The following is a 17,424-nucleotide window of genomic DNA, read 5'->3' on the forward strand; positions in this document are numbered from 1 at the left end:
GCCGGAGTTGTTTGACCCCAGTACTCTTTCCTGCCATGGCAGGGGATCGGACTTGATGATCTGCTCAGGTCCCTTCCGACCCTACCAACTATGAAACACTTCTACCCTAACGTCTATAGTAAAAATACCCACAGGTGCAGTACTAAGGGTTAAAATGGTGGTGTTTAGAAAGGAAATTATGCTCCATGCTTCAATATATTAGTTAGCTTCTAGGCATTGGAAAACTTCTTTATAGGTTGGTTATTCCTCAGAAGTGACTAATACTGAGCGCCATTAAAAACAGGATGTGTGTTATCAGCCTTCTCACTCTCTAGTATATCTTTTCTGAGGGAAAGCAGGATAAGAACATGAAATGCATTTGGACAAATGAGACATTTGCCAATGCAAATGAAACATAGTTTAAGATATGACCCAATTTTGGACAAAAAGGATTTTCAGATTGGATTTCAGACAAACAAGTTGCTGTTTTTCTCATTATGAGCTCATTGTAGCCAAGTGAATAATACTATGATATAATTAACCTCTTTGTTTCCCAACTTAAAATTTAATAATCTTAATATTGAGTTTAATATCTTCTTTTTAAAAGGGAAGTGACTTATATCCAAAAAGAAAATGTTAAAGATCAGGAGGCAGTGAAAAAGGTAAACAAAGAAACAAACAAACCAGCATGAAGAAACTGAAGCATCTCAGTATTTAAAATTCCTGTTGCTTTTCCTCCTTCCTTCTTTCTGTTCAGTCCTTCAGCCTTTCTTTAGACCTTTTCCTCACTAACAGCTCTAGGTCAACTTTGCTATTGGGGCATACCTTATAACTTAAGGTATTAAATTAAGTATAAAGTACTCCACCATGGGGGAAACCCCCCCCCCCCCAGCATACTTATAGGCTTAGCAGTGCTACGCTTGCTAGCACCATGGCTGAAAGAGACTTGGGGGTCATGATTGACCACAAGATAAACGTGAGCCACCAATGTGATGTTGCAGCTGGTAAAGCAAACAAAACTCTGGCTTGCATCCATAGATTCTTCTCAAGTAAGTGTCAGGATGTCATCCTCCCACTGTACTCAGCCTTGGTGAGGCCACAGCTGGAGTACTGCATCCAATTCTGGGCTTCACAATTCAAGAAGGATGTCAAGAAGCATGAGAGAGTCTAGAGGAGAGCCACGCGCATGATCAGGGGGCAAGACAATAGGCCTTGTGAAGAGAGGCTGAGAGCCATGGGACTCTTCAGCCTGAAAAAGTGCAGGCTCAGGGGGGACCTGGTGGCTGCTTATAAGTATATAAGGGGTGTGCATCAGGATCTGGGAGAACACCTGTTCACCAGAGCGCCCCAAGGAAACCCAAGGACCAATGGTCATAAACTCCTCCAAGACCATTTTAGGCTAGACATAAGAAAAAATTTCTTTACTGTCTGAACCCTCAAGACCTGGAATAGACTCCCCCCAGGTGCAGGCACCTACTCTGGACTCGTTCAAGAAACATTCGGATGCTTATCTTGCTGAGATCCTCTGACCCCAGCTGACTTCCTGCCCCTGGTGCAGGGGGCTGGACTTGATGATCTTCGAGGTCCCTTCCAGTCCTAATGTCTATGAAATCTATGAAAGGTAAATGCCCTATAACTTAAGATATTTTTAAATGCTCTTCAGTTCTCTCCTTGTTGTGGTTACACAATAAAGTTAATTGCAGTGGGCAACCAGTGCATGAGCCCTGAGTGCCAAGTTTAAGGGGACCTTGGCAAGAAGAGTCAGAGTGATAAATGGGGGGTAGAGATCAGAGCAGCACTAGAGGAGGTATCAGGAATTGGAGTGACATTCAGAAAGGGTTCAGAGTCACCCACAGTACTACTGGGCTTTGCATTCAGGGCACAAATCCTATCAGTTTTGCCTCTGGTTACCACACTGTTCTACACTTGATGCTACTTCATAACATTTGGCTATTCATATCTTCAGTATACAAACTTGGGCCATGGAGCGTTAACCCTAAGAAAGATTTTTCATAAAAAAGATGGAAGGGCTAAACTGGGACTTTAACACCTGTCATTGGGCATAGGATTGAAGCCATGTTTTTAAAATTCTGAGATATGTTTTAATTTTTATGAGCTTGGCAGTACCCCAGCTGTTTTGCTACAAGGGTTTCTCTCTTGAACTGTCTTTTGCCTCAGAGCCCTGAAAGGGCTTGTTTGATTTCATATACATCCTTCAGCTTGACTCCCAGAAGCCATTTTCAGCAGATACTCCAATCCAGTGGCCAAGCAGAATCCATGGGAGTCCTGGACAAGAGGTTGGGGTTCTCCTCCAGCTGTTGCAATGCCTCTGCTTGGCTGTCACAGAGACTAGAAACAGCACTCAAACTCTGAAGGGGTGAGATGTGTAGGTCAGCCTATTTGGAGCCCTAAATTTGTGCTTTGAGGAATTTAAAACCACTATCCACCAAATGAGGCATCATAGCTATGGAATAAGGCTCTTTATAATTAAATCTTTTCTTGACATCCATGCCCAGGTATCTTATTTATGGAGACAGGCATGGTTTTCCATCACCAGTAGGTAATGCTATGGTTGCTATTGCCTAATCACAGTGGCCCCTTCTTGGTCTCTTTGGGTATTCTCTCTCTTTAGCCTGAGACTGGCTTGTCTTTCAGAGTGGAATCAGATGATTCTCCCTCTCTCAGACTGAACCTTTGGGTTGAAGTCCTCCATGCAATGATTGCTTCATTTATTTCCGCACCCAGTTCTGTTCAGTAGTAACACTGGTAACCAGTGAGCACAGCCTGTATGTAGAAGAAATGTAGAAGAAATGTATTCTTAATTTATAACAAAAACATTTCAGAGGAAAAGTTTTCAAAAATAACAATGTGGTCAATGTGCATATGTGACCAAGCTAGTAATCTAAAAGTTTTATTAAAGGTGTTTTGGTAAGAATAAGCTTTCAAGCCTTCCCCCCCACCCCATCTGCCTCATACAGTCCATTCTCTTAATCCAAAAAAATATTCTTTCTCTCTTAGTTTCAGGAGAAAAGTCCTTTAAACGCACTTAGCTCTTTTTGTTATGTTTCTCTCTCTTTGAGAGATGAGTCCCTCTTCAATTGCTTATAGCAATATTATCTGTTAATTCCCAGCCTTGGTAGAACAATACATGGAACTTGGAGATAGGATGTGAAATCCTAAAAAATGATAGCTTTTCCATTTCAAGTATGTCCTATGGCCTCCACTGTTTTCTTCCTTTTTATTCTTTCGATAGTCCCCTTCCTATTTTTCCCTTCCCCTCCGCATTAGGCGAAGGCAATCCATGTGTATATATAAAAGCCAAATAACCCAATATACAATAATTTTCCCTTATTGAGAAGGTCAGATGCCATGTACATAAAACTATTATTAAAACAATTATCTTGGTTGAGAAACTGCATCCTGCAGCTGTGCAGAAGGTAGGACTGGATAACCTTTGAGGTTCCTTTCAGGGAAAGGATTACATGATTTTATTATTTCTTAGGATTCCTATGTTAACACATGGCAATTTCATGGTGGCTGATAGCTACTGCACCACAGGGAGCAGAGGGAATGCTTTTTAGAATCACCCAAACAGCTTTAGAAATCTTATTTGTGGGGCATTTGGAATATTTCAAATCCAAAGAGCCGAGTCTATTTCCTTTTTGTCATTTTGTTAGGAATTCACAGTGGCCTTCTTCTCACTGACCTCCCTTTCCTCAAAGAGAGCAGCTAGTAGGCAACGTGTGCTCTAGGAAGTTCCATGATTATACATTTTGCAATCCTCACTGGAATTTTGCCCGAGTAAGGACTACAGAATATGGTCTACAATTTTTTACAGGGGATCTGCTATATTTTTCCTGACCTTTGCACTTAAATCCATTAGACTTAATGATTAAAACTATGTTGTTAAGTATGTGCTGAATTGGACTCCAAAGTTTAGAAATTTTGGCCATATATTTAAAAGCTACCTAAGAATATCCTTGCATATGTTTATACTAATACTTGATTAATAATTAATATTTAATTCATAATAATTAAACAACTATTTATTAAATAAAAAGAAAAAGATTCATTTACTGGAATACTACAACATTTCACAATAGTTATAGCTCTCCAAATATTTACATAAATGAAGGATAACCCTTATTGACCTCATTCACTACCAAGCTGTCTAACATCAAAATGTCAGAGAGGAAAATGTGAAAGAGTTAAATATATATTTACACTGAGGATTCTGCCAGAACCATTTATCAGTTACTAACATTTTTAGTTGAAAGCAATTATTCCTCCAGTAGCTGGTAAACTTGTAACCTTAAAAAAATAAATTTAGCATATAAAGCGAGAAAATTAATACAAAATTAAAATAAATGTGGTATAGTATAGGCCTGTGCAAAGCAGCTAGTATTTGCTTCAGATTCGGCCAATTCGGGGGAGAGTGATTTGATTCGGTGATTCGAATCACTGTCCCAAATTGATCTGGCTGAATCTGATTTGGACATTCAGCTTCTACTGAATCTCCATATTACCCAGGTCCATGCCCTGCCTGCTCTCCCAGCCCCAGAAATGGCTGCCCCACCCACCCCAGCTCCCGGCACTTTGAAAAAAAAACATCTCCCGAATCACCGGGTGCTGCTGGGTGGGGGTAGGGAAATCCCCACTGCTCCATGTTGGGGCACCCCTCATGGGTGCCCTGCCCACTGCAGCTCTCAGGGGTTTTTTTTAAGAAAAAAAACCCAAGAAAAAACCCAGACTCACTGTTCCTGCCAGGTAGGGGGCAATCCCTGCTGCCCCCCCACTGATCCACATAATGCGGGGGGCTCTGCATCAGCCCCCAAATTCCTGAGGCCACTGCAGGAGCGGTGACTCCTGGGGTTTTCCTTTTTTTTTTTTTCTTAAAGGGCCAGAGCTGGGGCAGGCAGAGCAGCCATGGGGAGCTGGGGGAGTGGGTGGAGGTTGGGGGGGCTGGGGGAGCAGGCAGGGGATGGGAGCTGGCAGCAGCCCTCCCCCAGACTTCTCTCACCCACTGCTTAATTACCAGGTCTGAGTCTTGCTGCAGCTCCCTGCTGCAGACACTGGCGACTGTCCGAATCATCAAAGCTCTCCAAATCTTCAGAAAAGATTCAGAGAGCTTTGAATCAATTTGGACCTTTTAAGTGATTTGGATTCAGAGATTCGGCCATCAAATCAGGCCAAATCTCCTCCGAATCGAATCAGTACCCAAAGCTTCACACAGCCCTAGTACGGCATAAGAAGAAAGAACTATCCCGAAGTTAGGTACATATAGATAAATAACCTATAAGCCTTATCAAGCTGTAATTGACATCACTGGAAGCTGGTTCAGATCCTTGATGCTTCAGGAGATACACATTTAAACCCATATTTTGTCACAGATTTCACACATGCTTAGTGCTCTTCCTATGCTGAATTAGTTGCAAGATCAAGGCAACTAATATATCCTCTTGCTACAGAGCACTGGGTAATCATTAACTGCTTACTGTTAGGATGAAATTTCCCCCTTTGGACAAATTCTTCAAAAATAGATCATTCTACAGTTCCTCAACACTTTATCTGAATAATTTGGCATCGATCACTGTCAGAGAGGAAGAAAGGACTGCTGGAGTTATCCTGTCTAATTCATAATTCTAAGTGATCAAATTCACAGAATCATAGGAAAGTACAGCTGAAAAGGACCACATGATGAGGCCATCTAGTTCAATCCCCTGAAGGCCCTAATGAGATTCCCCCAGTTTTACAAAACCAGTACTCTTAGAAGTTAGAAATACAAACCTTATAATGAGCATGCAATATCAAATATTATGAAGATATTATATTTTAATTAGTTTATTTCACTGAATCATATTTTTATGAATCTTAAAGATGGAGCTTATTAGACTCTCCCCTTGACCCTCAAAAATGTGGGACAGAAAAATGATCAGAATGAAAAGGAATGCATGCCATAATAAAATGACTGAAACATTGCAACCCTGGTCTGCTTTTCCTACAGAAGCAGCCTTATCAATTAAGATTACTTGACTATCTTAGCTTGATAAAATTTATTGCAAGTTGGTGATAATTTTGGCTATCATTCATAAAATGTTTCCCGTCTTCATTAGAGTGGAGTATTACAATATGATATTTTGGGTCATGTTCTATAGTCAACAAATGATAGTTCAGTAAAGTAGACTTGTATATTAAGAATATTCTAAATAATAGGCATACTCACAGTAATAGATACAATGAGGTGTGCATACGCACAGTAACAGATGCAATATAAAATGGGATACAGTATGTGTACTATTCTAATGGCTAATGTTTTATCCTTAAGCATGTTTTGATCCCTGTCAATGGTGTAGTCTATGATTTTGAAAGCAGTAATGGAAGAGTTTCAGAAGAACTGGTTTGGGCAGGTACTCAAAAGTCTGCATTATCCATAAATCTTGGGACTGCAATATTGGGTGGATGTGCTCCTGGAGTGGAAGCAGCTCTCAATTAAGACTGAAAGAGTAAATCACTGGAATCCAAAAGTCACCGATTTGTCACTGTATGAGTTTTGTGCCAGTAAAACATCAATCCATGATGTTTCCACACAGTTGTGTATTGAAATCCAACTGGAACAAAGCAATTTTGGTAGGCAAATAGAAATATAATGGCTTAGTGGGTGCTTTTTCTGGAATGTAGTGCTAATGAAAGTGTGGTGGAGAGAAAAAACACTGTTCCAGATTAACTCTCAATCCTTCTCTTTTACCTTCAATTTTACCATTACTCTTTTAATGAAATGTTGTTCTTATGTCATTTGCTTCTTTCCTCCCCATGCCTAAGGCATAACTATTTCAAATCCTACATACCTAGCATAATAACAATTTTTGATAATCCTATGGAGATCAAAACTTCTATGGTACTTAAACTGTGCATTCACTGTAGCCATGCTGGGTAAGGCAAATCAGGTAATCAGAATAATTTCTCTATAGATGTATAGGGCTGGGATTATTTTAAGGTAGAAGAGGAAACTGACTGGAGGGTGTAAAGGAGGAAGGCATAAATTACAGCTGCATAACTGCCTCTGTCTTCAAAGAATATGGATTTTATAGAGCTATATTTTCTGTATACACTGGGTGTGTCTACCCAAGATGCTACTGCACAGTAGCAACAAGCTATTGTGCAGTAGATTGTTGCTACTGCACAGTAGGGTTGGTGGGCACTAACTATGATGTGATGCTACTGCGCAGTGGTAATGAGCTATAAGACACATTCCTCAAAACAGAAATGAAAACCGTTCCCATGAAGAGGAAAGGTAGCAGAAGGGCTGGCAAGCTCTCCTGGCTCATTGGGAATATTGTGGTCCTCTTGAAAAAAAAAAAAGAGGTATACACACAGTGGAAGCTAGGGACAGTCCTCAAGGAGAACTATACAACAGTGGTCTGCACTTGCAGGGAAAGGATTAGGAAAGCTAAGGCAGCAACTGAGTTTAAGTTAGCCAAGTGAGTCAAGAACAACAAGAAGTCCTTCTTTAGGTACATAGGAAGCAGGAGGAAAACAAATAGAAGCATGGGGCCGCTGCTCAACACCTCAGGACAGTTGATAACAGACACTCAGGAAAAAACTGAGCTCCTGAATGCCCACTTTGCTTCGGCATTTCACCGGACTCCGGGGAAAGACAAACAAGATAAGGATTACAGGGGGCATGGTGGGAATGATAACCTTCCCACTGTGGGTGCTGAACTGGTACAAAACCAACTAGAAAAGCTAGACATTTATAAGTCAGCAGGACCAGATGGACTTCGCCTGAGAGTGCTGATGGAGCTGGCTGAGGTCATTGTAGAACCCCTGGTAAAACTCTTTCAGAAATTGTGGCACACATGGGAAATCCTTGAGGATTGGAAGAGGGCCAACATTGTGCCCATCTTCAAGAAGGGGAAGAGGGAGGACCCAGGCAACTATAGGCCAATCAGCCTAACCTCCATCCCAGGGAAAATCCTGGAAAAACTCATTAAAGCATCTATGTGCAATACACTCATTAAGGGTAAGATTCTGAACAACAGCCAGCATGGCTTCATTGCGGGTAGGTCTTGTTTTACTAATCTCATCTCCTTCTATGAACAGGTCTCTTGCCACCTGGACGTGGGAGAGAAAGTTGACCTTATATACCTAGACTTCCAAAAGGCTTTTGATCTAGTATTCCACAGCATCCTTGTGGAAAAACTGGAAGATTGTGAGCTTAACTGCTCAACAGTTCAGTGGGTGGGAAACTGGCTACATGGTAGGACCCAGAGAGTTCTCATGAATGGACCTGTGCCATCCTTGTGAGAGTGGCCGGTGGTGTCCCTCAGGGGTCCATGCTTGGTCCAGTGCTTTTTAACATCTTTATCAATGATTTGGATGTGGAGGTGAAAAGCTTGCTGGCCAAGTTTGCGGACGACATCAAGTTATGGGGGAGCATGGCCATACCAGAAGATAGGTTGCAGATACAGGCAGATCTAGACGGCCTGGAGAGTTGGGCGGACCGGAACTAGATGAAGTTCAACACTCAGAAGGGTAAAGTGCTCCATCAGGGGGCAAAAAATCCTCAACATCCCTACAGGCTTGGTGGAGACAATTTGACTTGCATCCTGGCCGAAAGGGACCTAGGTGTAATGATTGACCGTTGCATGAACATGAGTTGGCAGTGTGATGCTGTGGCCAGCAGGGCAAACATGCTGGCATACATTAACTGTTGAATCTCATACAAACTAAGGAAGTGATACTCCTACTGTACTCTGCACTGGTGAGACCACAGCTGAAGTACTGTGTCCAGTTCTGGGCGCCACACATTTACCAGGATGTGGAAAAACTTGAGAATGTCCAGAGAAGATCCACCTGTATGATCAGGGACTTGCAAGACAAGCCATATGAGGAGAGGCTCAGGGACTTGGGTCTCTGCAGCCTACAGAAGAGAAGGCTGAGAGGGGACTTGGTAGCGGCTTACTGCTAAATCAGGGGAGTACCTCAAGAACTCGGTGAACACCTGCTCACCAGGGCACCCCCGGGGAAGACCATGAATGATGGATAAAAACTCCTGGAAGGCCTCTTAAGGCTCAATTCCAGGAAAAACTCCTTCACAGTCGGGGTGTCCAGACTGTGGAATAAACTCCCTCCAGTGGTGGTGCTGTCACCTACCCTGGAAATCTTCAAGAGACGACTGGACAGTCACCTCACTGGGGACACCTGACCCCAGTTGTCTTTTCCTGCCTAGTGCAGTGGGGACTGGACCCAATGATGCACAAGGTCCCTTCCAGCCCCTTACAATCTATGAATCAATCTATAAGCATCTGAAAAAACCCATGCAGGGATGCTACTGTGCAGTATACCAGTTACTGTCCAGTCATTTAGTACTTGCACAACTTGCTTGAGTGACGTGCATTTCCAAGTACTGTATTTTACGTATCTCCATATTTTACATTCAAATACCAAATTCCATGAGGTATCAGCATAGTTTGTCCTCTTAGAGGTGTACCTGGACCGTAATCTCAAAATTCTCAGGTGTACACTAAGCCATGTTTGAAGTTTAATTTAATAAAGATGGGGGTGAAATTCTAGCTCCACTGAAGTCTGAGTGAATTTTGCCACAGACTTCAGTGGGGCCAGGATTGAATCCCAACATCTATAAACAGCAAGGTGTTAGCCAGTTAAGCACAACAAACAGGATTATAAATAGACACAGGATCCTAACTAATTATTTTTCAAATTCATACATGGAAACTCTGTATTGGTAGGAGCTAATGTCATTGCTGTTCACACTACTGCTGAAATCTGGGCTCCTCCAGGAGATCTCTAGGGCATGTTTTTGGCATGCATGGTTTTGATCACCTAACTGTAATTGTATACCACTTTGTTCATGTGGTTGAAAATCTATTAATGCCTCTTTTTTGGTAACATACCATCACCCATTTATATTAACAGTTTCTCAAGGTCTTGACTGTGGTAGAGTAGAATTGCATTTAGGCACCTGAGCCTACTTATGCACTTTGGAAATGGAATAGAAACCTGGAATAGAAACTTCAGCATGACTGAAACATTTAATCTTGTTCTATTTTATACAAGACTTTGCAGTTTCAAAAAGAGATTGAAATCTCATTACTCCTTCATGGACTTCTGTTTACAAGGCCTTCCTTATTTCATAATAATCAACTTTTCTTGTTGTTGAAGACAAATGAAGAGAGAATTCTGTGCCTCACCTAATTTTTGAAATACAGTATTCATCACCTGAATGAGCTGGAGGTGTATTATCACTGTTAATGAACTGGGGACTATTAGCTATCTTGTAGTTATGTATCTATTTGTAATATTGTTTCCTGTTATTCACTGTGTGAAGTTTCTGAAATTACCACACACAAAACTATTTAAATGAAGATGTCCTATTTGTGAATAGATGGATTTGAAATCGCTTTCACCTCCAACATTTGGAAAAGCACCTCTTGTTTTATTATAGGTGACTGACTTGATTTCCTCTAAGTTTGTTTCTGTCTGATTTTCATTCGCACATCTAGCCACAATAAAATGTGAACACCTGGCTTGATTAACTAGTAATTCTACATGTAGTTGCTATGGGCAACAGTTTCTTTCTTTGATCCTAGAGATACTTGCTTTGCTTTCTCTGATAATGTTACAAAAATATTGATTGGTTGCTGAAGCACAACTTTGGCAAATTCATCTTAATTTATTATAGAGACAAGGAAAATATTTTAATGAAACAATTTTAAGTGAATGGGGCCCTTAAGTCCAGTTCCTTTGTTATTAGCTGGCTAAAGAACAGCTTCTGAGTATGTTACATGGTGCAGGGAACCTTTTTGTGATACTAAGGCTGCTAACTAGCTTTATATTATAGCTGTTCTGCAATACCAGACATTTGGGTCCAATCCTGCAAGGTGATGGAATGGGGATAGGAGGTCAAAGATCTGCCCAAACCTACTGGGTCAGTGGGCTAGTTTGGTTAGAGTGCACCAGTATTGGGTCACTAGGCTAGTCTGGTTACTGAGCACAAATATTTGGAGCTAATGGCACACAAGGCACCTATAGGGCCATCATCTTGATCAGGTACCAATTTACAGCAGGATTAACTGGGAAGATGGCCTTAGCATCAGTCCAGAACAAGGCTCAAATTAACATCTCCTGTGCCGTCATAAGATGTTTTAACTGCTCTGCTGCTATATCTGGAATGAAGTGAGGGTTCATAGCGTGGAGACATAGCAGCTTGGAAGGTAGGAAAATATCCCTATTAAATAAACAAGGAAAAGCAAAAGGGGAAAACCATTGTAACTAAATTCAGGGCTTCCTTCCTTCTCCAGTAATATATGAGGCTCTGCCTTCTCTTCGCAATGTTTCAGCAGCAGGAAGCCTGCCTGTGAATATCTAGCTTTCAATGCCATTGTTTCATAAAGTAGGAGGTACCAAGTGCATACACATGCAGACATTCCTTGACTCATCAGGGCAAATACTGACAGAAGGTGGGGGTGACGTGTAGCAGAAATAATTCACATGCCAGGGCTAACAACTTGTTGGGCCCTCTTTTATTGAATACCTGGAACCTGCAAACTATCTGATCTCTTCGTAGTCCTTAACAAATACATTTATCTTCATGAGACAGGAAAATATTATCCCAATTTTACAGATGGAAAACAGTAGACAGAAAATTTGAATCCTTTGCTCAAGGTCATTGAGGAAGTATATGGCAGATTTCAGACCTGGACTCAGATTTCTTCAGTTCTAATGCACTGTCTTAGTCTGCTTAAAGTGCAGTAATATATGACCTGTTCTTTTTTGCTCTTTTTGAGAAATATGCAGATAACTCAGAAGTATCATTGGGAAGTTGCATGGACCTTGTGGAATTCCAGTCTCCAACTGAACATGCTGAGGACTCCTCAAATGGAAGGCTAGGAGGTACAGCTTCATATCTATGTATAGCAGAACTACACAATGGTCGTTCTGCACAAAATGCATTTTTACAACTGCTTGAACTGTATTAGTTCAGAAAATGATTGCCATCCCTCTCCCTCCCCCTGCTTTCCTTGCAGTGCCTAGTAATTATTTAAGTCTCTGCTCTGACATTCTGGGGTTCACAAAGTTTTAATACTTGAAATCTATGTTTAGATAGTTGGCTTTGCAAAGAAAGAATTGTTAATGAGTAATCCTTGTCCATTGGGGCATTGAGCCAAGGAAGAGATGAGCCCAAGCCTGGAATCTGCCTGTTATCACTATAGGCTTCTGCTAAACCTAAAAACGCAAAACAAAAATGTGCCTGTTTAAAAATCATTAGGATTTTGAACCAAGCACAGAAGCTTCTATGCACTTTCATTTACAGGACTGTGGAAACGAGGAGTAGGTAAGTAGGAATGAGTGGCTCAGTGGCTGATATATTTCCCCTTTGAGGAAATATATTACATTTAGCCAAGTAATGCAAAAATATATTTCTTGTGTATGGGAAGTTGGTAACAGGGCTCTCGAGGTGCTTAAGCTTCTAAATAGTACTTGTGCAAGCAGGAAAATTATTAGCACTATTAAGCAAGATAATCTTACATATGTAGGTTATGTGACCACAAGAATCTCCTTTGGGAAAAACTTAAATTGGTTTAAAAAAAAGTGGCCACAGAGTTTGGGTATATTGTTAAAAAGCTGTCTTCTGTGTTTGCAATGTATATTGGCAAATATGGCATAATCTTAACAGAAGGCTGCTCCTATAGCAATTCTACCTGGTTTGTTATGCAGATCAACTTTATAGCAGCACTGTTTTTTGTTTGTTTTTACTGGTTAGGATCTGGAACATCTAACATGCGATTATATGGAGGGAAGAGGATTGTTCTAAGGGAAAAAACACCTTTGGTTTAAAAAATATTAACTGTTTTGTTTTTCTGTGGGTTTCAGATATAGAGGGTAGTATGCCAAATTAAATCTCCTTTAAAATTCAGAGCTTTGGCTCTTATTTTAACTAATTCAAATAGGTGATGTAGGGCATCACAAAGGAAGCGTTTACTTCTTAATTCTATGTCCCGCTTTTAGGAAAATGTTTGTCTATCCTGAATTGTGCTGCTGGATATCCACATTCAAAAAGCAAAGGTGGTACATATCTGACCATGATCTGCTGTTGTTTGTATTAGAATGGCATTCTAGATGCCCCAAAGAAGATTAGGGCCTGGCTGTGTTATGTGTGTATCAACACTCCCTGCACCAAAGACTAAGTCTACCTAGGAGAGACAGATAAATGGTATGAGGGGAAAAGGAGACATAAAGAAGTGAAATGACTTGCTCTAAGTTGTTCAGTGTTACAGTCAGGGCTACAACCTCAGTTCCTTGAGTCAAATGCCTATGCCGTGGGCTACGGTCCCTTGTCTCTCTTCTGTTAATGGTTCATTTAATTTTCCCCTCAAAATGACCTTTAAAATTTTTCTATATTTTGTGTGTAGAAAATGATCTCTTTACTCATTTGATTTTTAAATGAAATGATTACAAAATTCTAAATGTAATAATCCTGTGCCTGCCCACAATGCTGTGCAATTCAGATGTCTTTAGAGAGAGAGGGGTAGCTGTGTTAGTCTGAGGTCAGGCTGAAAGCAAAGAAGGGGTAGAGACTTAGTGGTTCAGAAAGGCCGAAGGTCTCACTGGTGACAGTCTACTTAATCAGATCTGACAAAGTAGGCCATTGCCTACAAAACCATATGTTTTTTTCTGAACCAGTTAGTCTCTAAGGTGCCATCCTTGCTCTGCCTTCTCTAAACTGTGGTGACAAGATCTGGCGATCCTACAATTTCCTTAATGTTTTTCAAATCTTTTTAAAAAACCATTAAAACTGTAATTAAACACTGTATTAAACACTGAAAAAACACGTAAGAGGCAGATAAAAACCCCACTGAACTTCATAGGACTCTTCCCAGTGATTTCAATGGTGTGGGGATCAGACTCTAGCATGTTTTTCTTGAAATTTCTCTTTGAGAAATTGGTAGGTCAGGAATGGAAACAACAGAACACTCCTATTACTTGTGAGGAACATGTATCTCACTAACATTTATGCATGAAGTATTTTACTAACCCTTTGATGCGTCTCTGTCTGGAAATAATAAAATAGATTCAGCCCTTCCTTTATTGAACAATATAACAAAATGTAACTAGACTTACAAGAAGATTTTATGATAATCAAACCTATGTTTTTACTTTACTTGAATATATTTAACTGTGATTCTTTTGTCTTTCAATGATCCTAGCAAATTTTAAAATTAATTGCTTCATCAGTGTTCAGCCTTACTTAAATTGAAGACAAGGGAATCTTTGCTATTTAATCTAGCAGAGCTAAAAAAAAGGTCCATTGATAAGGAATATCTAATTGAAAAATACGCACATATATCCTATAATAAACAACACTCACCCACACATATAATTTGATATACATCCCTTAATATAGATTATTAAAACCAAATGTTTGAATCTATTAAAGTATGTCAACACACACACACAGATAAAATAAACTCTGTACGCAATTCAAAGTACTTAGTAAGCAGCTGGTGAAAATTATCTCTGCATATTGGGATCAGATATGATTCAGTATTTGTTTATTCTTATTTTTTTTCTGTTTACTGCATGTCTTTTTTTGTTCTATAAAAATAATTTGATAAAAGTTGTTGAAATTCAAGTCAGTCTGGATTTTAAAAAAGGAAGTGCTGACATGCATAAATTTGTCCCTATAAAAACAAAAAACAGCAAACAAACAAACCCCCCTCCCTGCTAGCATTCCAGTTCATGAGTAAAACTTATACTGCATAACCTTTCTCAAGTACCTTCTGCTTTAATAGGGACTTCTGTTTCCTAGCTGGACATTAGTCTCTTACCCAATATCCTTTTTCTTTTCTTCCTTTCATGTTTCCACTTTTGACCCACAATAGCACATTTTTATTGTTGCAGTAGGCAGAATCGCAAGTAGTCAATCACATTAGGATGAGTAGATGCCAGATTTATCTTGGTATAATAAAGAAGTAGGTGAACGAAACATTTCAGTTGAATAAACAAATGGAACATGAATTTAGCCAGACCAAAGAAGGCTTCCAGTAGCTATCAAGAAGGTCTTGGAGTTCATTTGGGGTATTTTGAAATAAGGAGCCCTTAATTAGGATTAGGGCTATCAGTCAATTGCAGTTAACTTACACGATTACAGCAAAAACAAATTAATGCATTGCTTTTTAAAATCATGTTAATTGCGCACATCGTTTTAACCAGTGGAGCAGACCAGCTCTGGACCAGCTGGAACCTGTACACACAACCCTGGCTCCATGCCTGCTCCAGGCTCACCTGCCCATGCTGAGCAGCAGCAGCAGTGGTGGCCAGGCAGAAGATGCTGATTGGCACAGGGGAAAAGCGTCTCCTCTCCCTCACTGCAGTGCTGGGCCTTTCTTGCTGCAGCCGCTCATAACTGACACCTGGGCTGTCCTGCAGCATCTCTCCGCTGCCATCACCACCACCTCTGGGCCACCCAGCGGTGCAGTGGTGGCAGGGCAGCCTGTGTTTGGGCTCCGGGAGGCTGCAGCAAAAAGGTCTTGGCAGCAGTGAGGGGGACGGGCTGCTTTTCCTTTGCACTGAGTAGCAGCTTCTGCCTGGCCATCACTGCTGCCACTGCTCAGAGTGGTTGGGTGAGTCTGGAGCAGGCGTGGGGTGGGCCAGGGTTGGGGTTGTTCGCACAGGTTCCAGCTGGTCCACTCTGGCCTGAGTGAGTCCAGAGTGGGTGTGGGGCAAATTAGGGTTGGGGCATTGGGCTGTGCACTGTTGGTGGTGGCAGAGAGGAGCTGCTGGGTGCACAGGCTCTGGGCTGTTGTGTGGTGGGGATGCTGACTATTGTTTAGCCATGCAATTAAAATTGTGATTAATTGCAACTATTTTTTTTAAATCTCGCCATTGCAATTTAATCATTTGTCAGCCCTAATTAGACATACTACTGATTGATGCATAGATTCATAGATTCTAGAGTCAGAAGGGACCTCAGTGGGCCATCTAGTCCAACCCCTACCCCTGGCAGGCAAGCAAAGGGTCACCAAAACTGGGATCATATGATCCCAGCCATGTGCCTGTCCAGTCTCCTCTTGAAGACCCCCAAGGATGGGGCGAGTACCATCTTCCTTAGAAGCCCATTGCAGAGCCTGGCAACCCTGACCATGAAGAATTTTTTTCTAATGTCCAGTCTAAACCTACTCTTCAGTAGCTTATGGCCATTGTTCCTTGTAGTTCTAGGGGGTGCCCTGGTAAACAGATCATTGCCTACTTCTGAATTTATACACTTCCACAAGGTCCCCTCTCAGCCTTCTTTTGGAGAGATTGAAGAGGTTAAGGTCCCTTAGCCTTTCCTCCTAAGGCCTTCTCTGTAGGCCTCTAATCAGATGAGTAGCTCTTCTTTGGACCTTCTCTAGGTTGTCTGAATCCCACTTGAACTGCGGCATCTAGAACTGGACACAGTACTTCAGCTGTGGCCTGACCAGTGCCACATAGAGAGGGAAAATCACCTCCCTGGACCTGTTTGTGAAGCACCTACGGATGCACAACAAGGCGTGACTGGCTCTGCCAACTACTTCATCACATTGACAACTCATGTTCATCCTTGAAACAACAGTGACTCCAAGATCTCTTTCTGCCTCAGTGGTGCTGAGTAGGTTGCCCCCCAGCTCATAGGTATGGTGGAAGTTCTTTCTCCCTAGATGTAGCATCTTGTACTTGTCTTATTGAATTGCATCCTGCTGCTCTCTGCCCACTTCCCCAGCCTGTCGAGGTCAGCCTGGATCTGGTTCCTCTCCAGGGTGTTAGCTTCACCCCATATTTTTATGTCATCCGTGAACTCGGACAGGGTGCTTCCTTCCCCTTTATCCAGATCACTGATGAAGATGTTGAACAGTACCAACTCCAGAACTGAGCCCTGAGGGACTCCACTGCACAAATCTTTCCAGGTTGACACTGACCCATCCATCACCACTCTCTGAGTGTGACCCTTGAGCCAGCTTGCTACCCAGTCTACAATATAGTTATCCAAGGCAAATCTCCTCAGCTTATTTATAAGGATGGTATAGGATACCATGTCAAAGGCCTTCTTGAAGTCCAGATAGATAACATTCATCTTGACTCCTGTATCTAAACATTTGGGGGCCTTGTTGTAAAAAGAAACTAGGTTAGTCAGGCAGGACCTGCCTGTTATAAACTCATGTTGGTTACCCCTCCACATCATATTAGTCAGCGGGCTCCCACAGATGTATTCCTTGATAATTTTTTCAAGGATTTTCCCAGGGATAGAGGTAAAGCTGACTGGTCTATAGTTCCCCGGATCTTCCTTCCTCCCCTTCTTAAAGATTGGGATGACTTTGGCTCTCTTCCAATCCTCTGGGACCTGACCCAAGCACCATGAGTGCTCATATATCCTTGCTAGTGGTTCTGCTATGACACTCGTTAATT

At 41.5% G+C, this 17,424-nt stretch overlaps 1 protein-coding gene across 2 annotated transcripts in view; it reads left to right on the plus strand.

The window, feature by feature from the left end:
• The first annotated feature begins 12,213 nt into the window (after positions 1 to 12,213).
• NR1H4 (nuclear receptor subfamily 1 group H member 4) overlaps positions 12,214 to 17,424 on the plus strand; it is a 76,764-nt gene continuing 71,553 nt past the window's right edge. The window contains exon 1 of one of the 2 annotated variants that reach the window (XM_019545133.1): positions 12,214 to 12,334. The gene's annotated coding sequence lies outside the window, so the exon portion shown is untranslated. The remainder of the gene's footprint in view (positions 12,335 to 17,424) is intronic. The other variant, XM_019545134.1, reaches the window with a different exon arrangement.

This window comes from Crocodylus porosus, unplaced genomic scaffold, assembly GCF_001723895.1.
Source record: "Crocodylus porosus isolate Cpor-Errol unplaced genomic scaffold, CroPor_comp1, whole genome shotgun sequence".
Taxonomy (NCBI): domain Eukaryota; kingdom Metazoa; phylum Chordata; order Crocodylia; family Crocodylidae; genus Crocodylus; species Crocodylus porosus.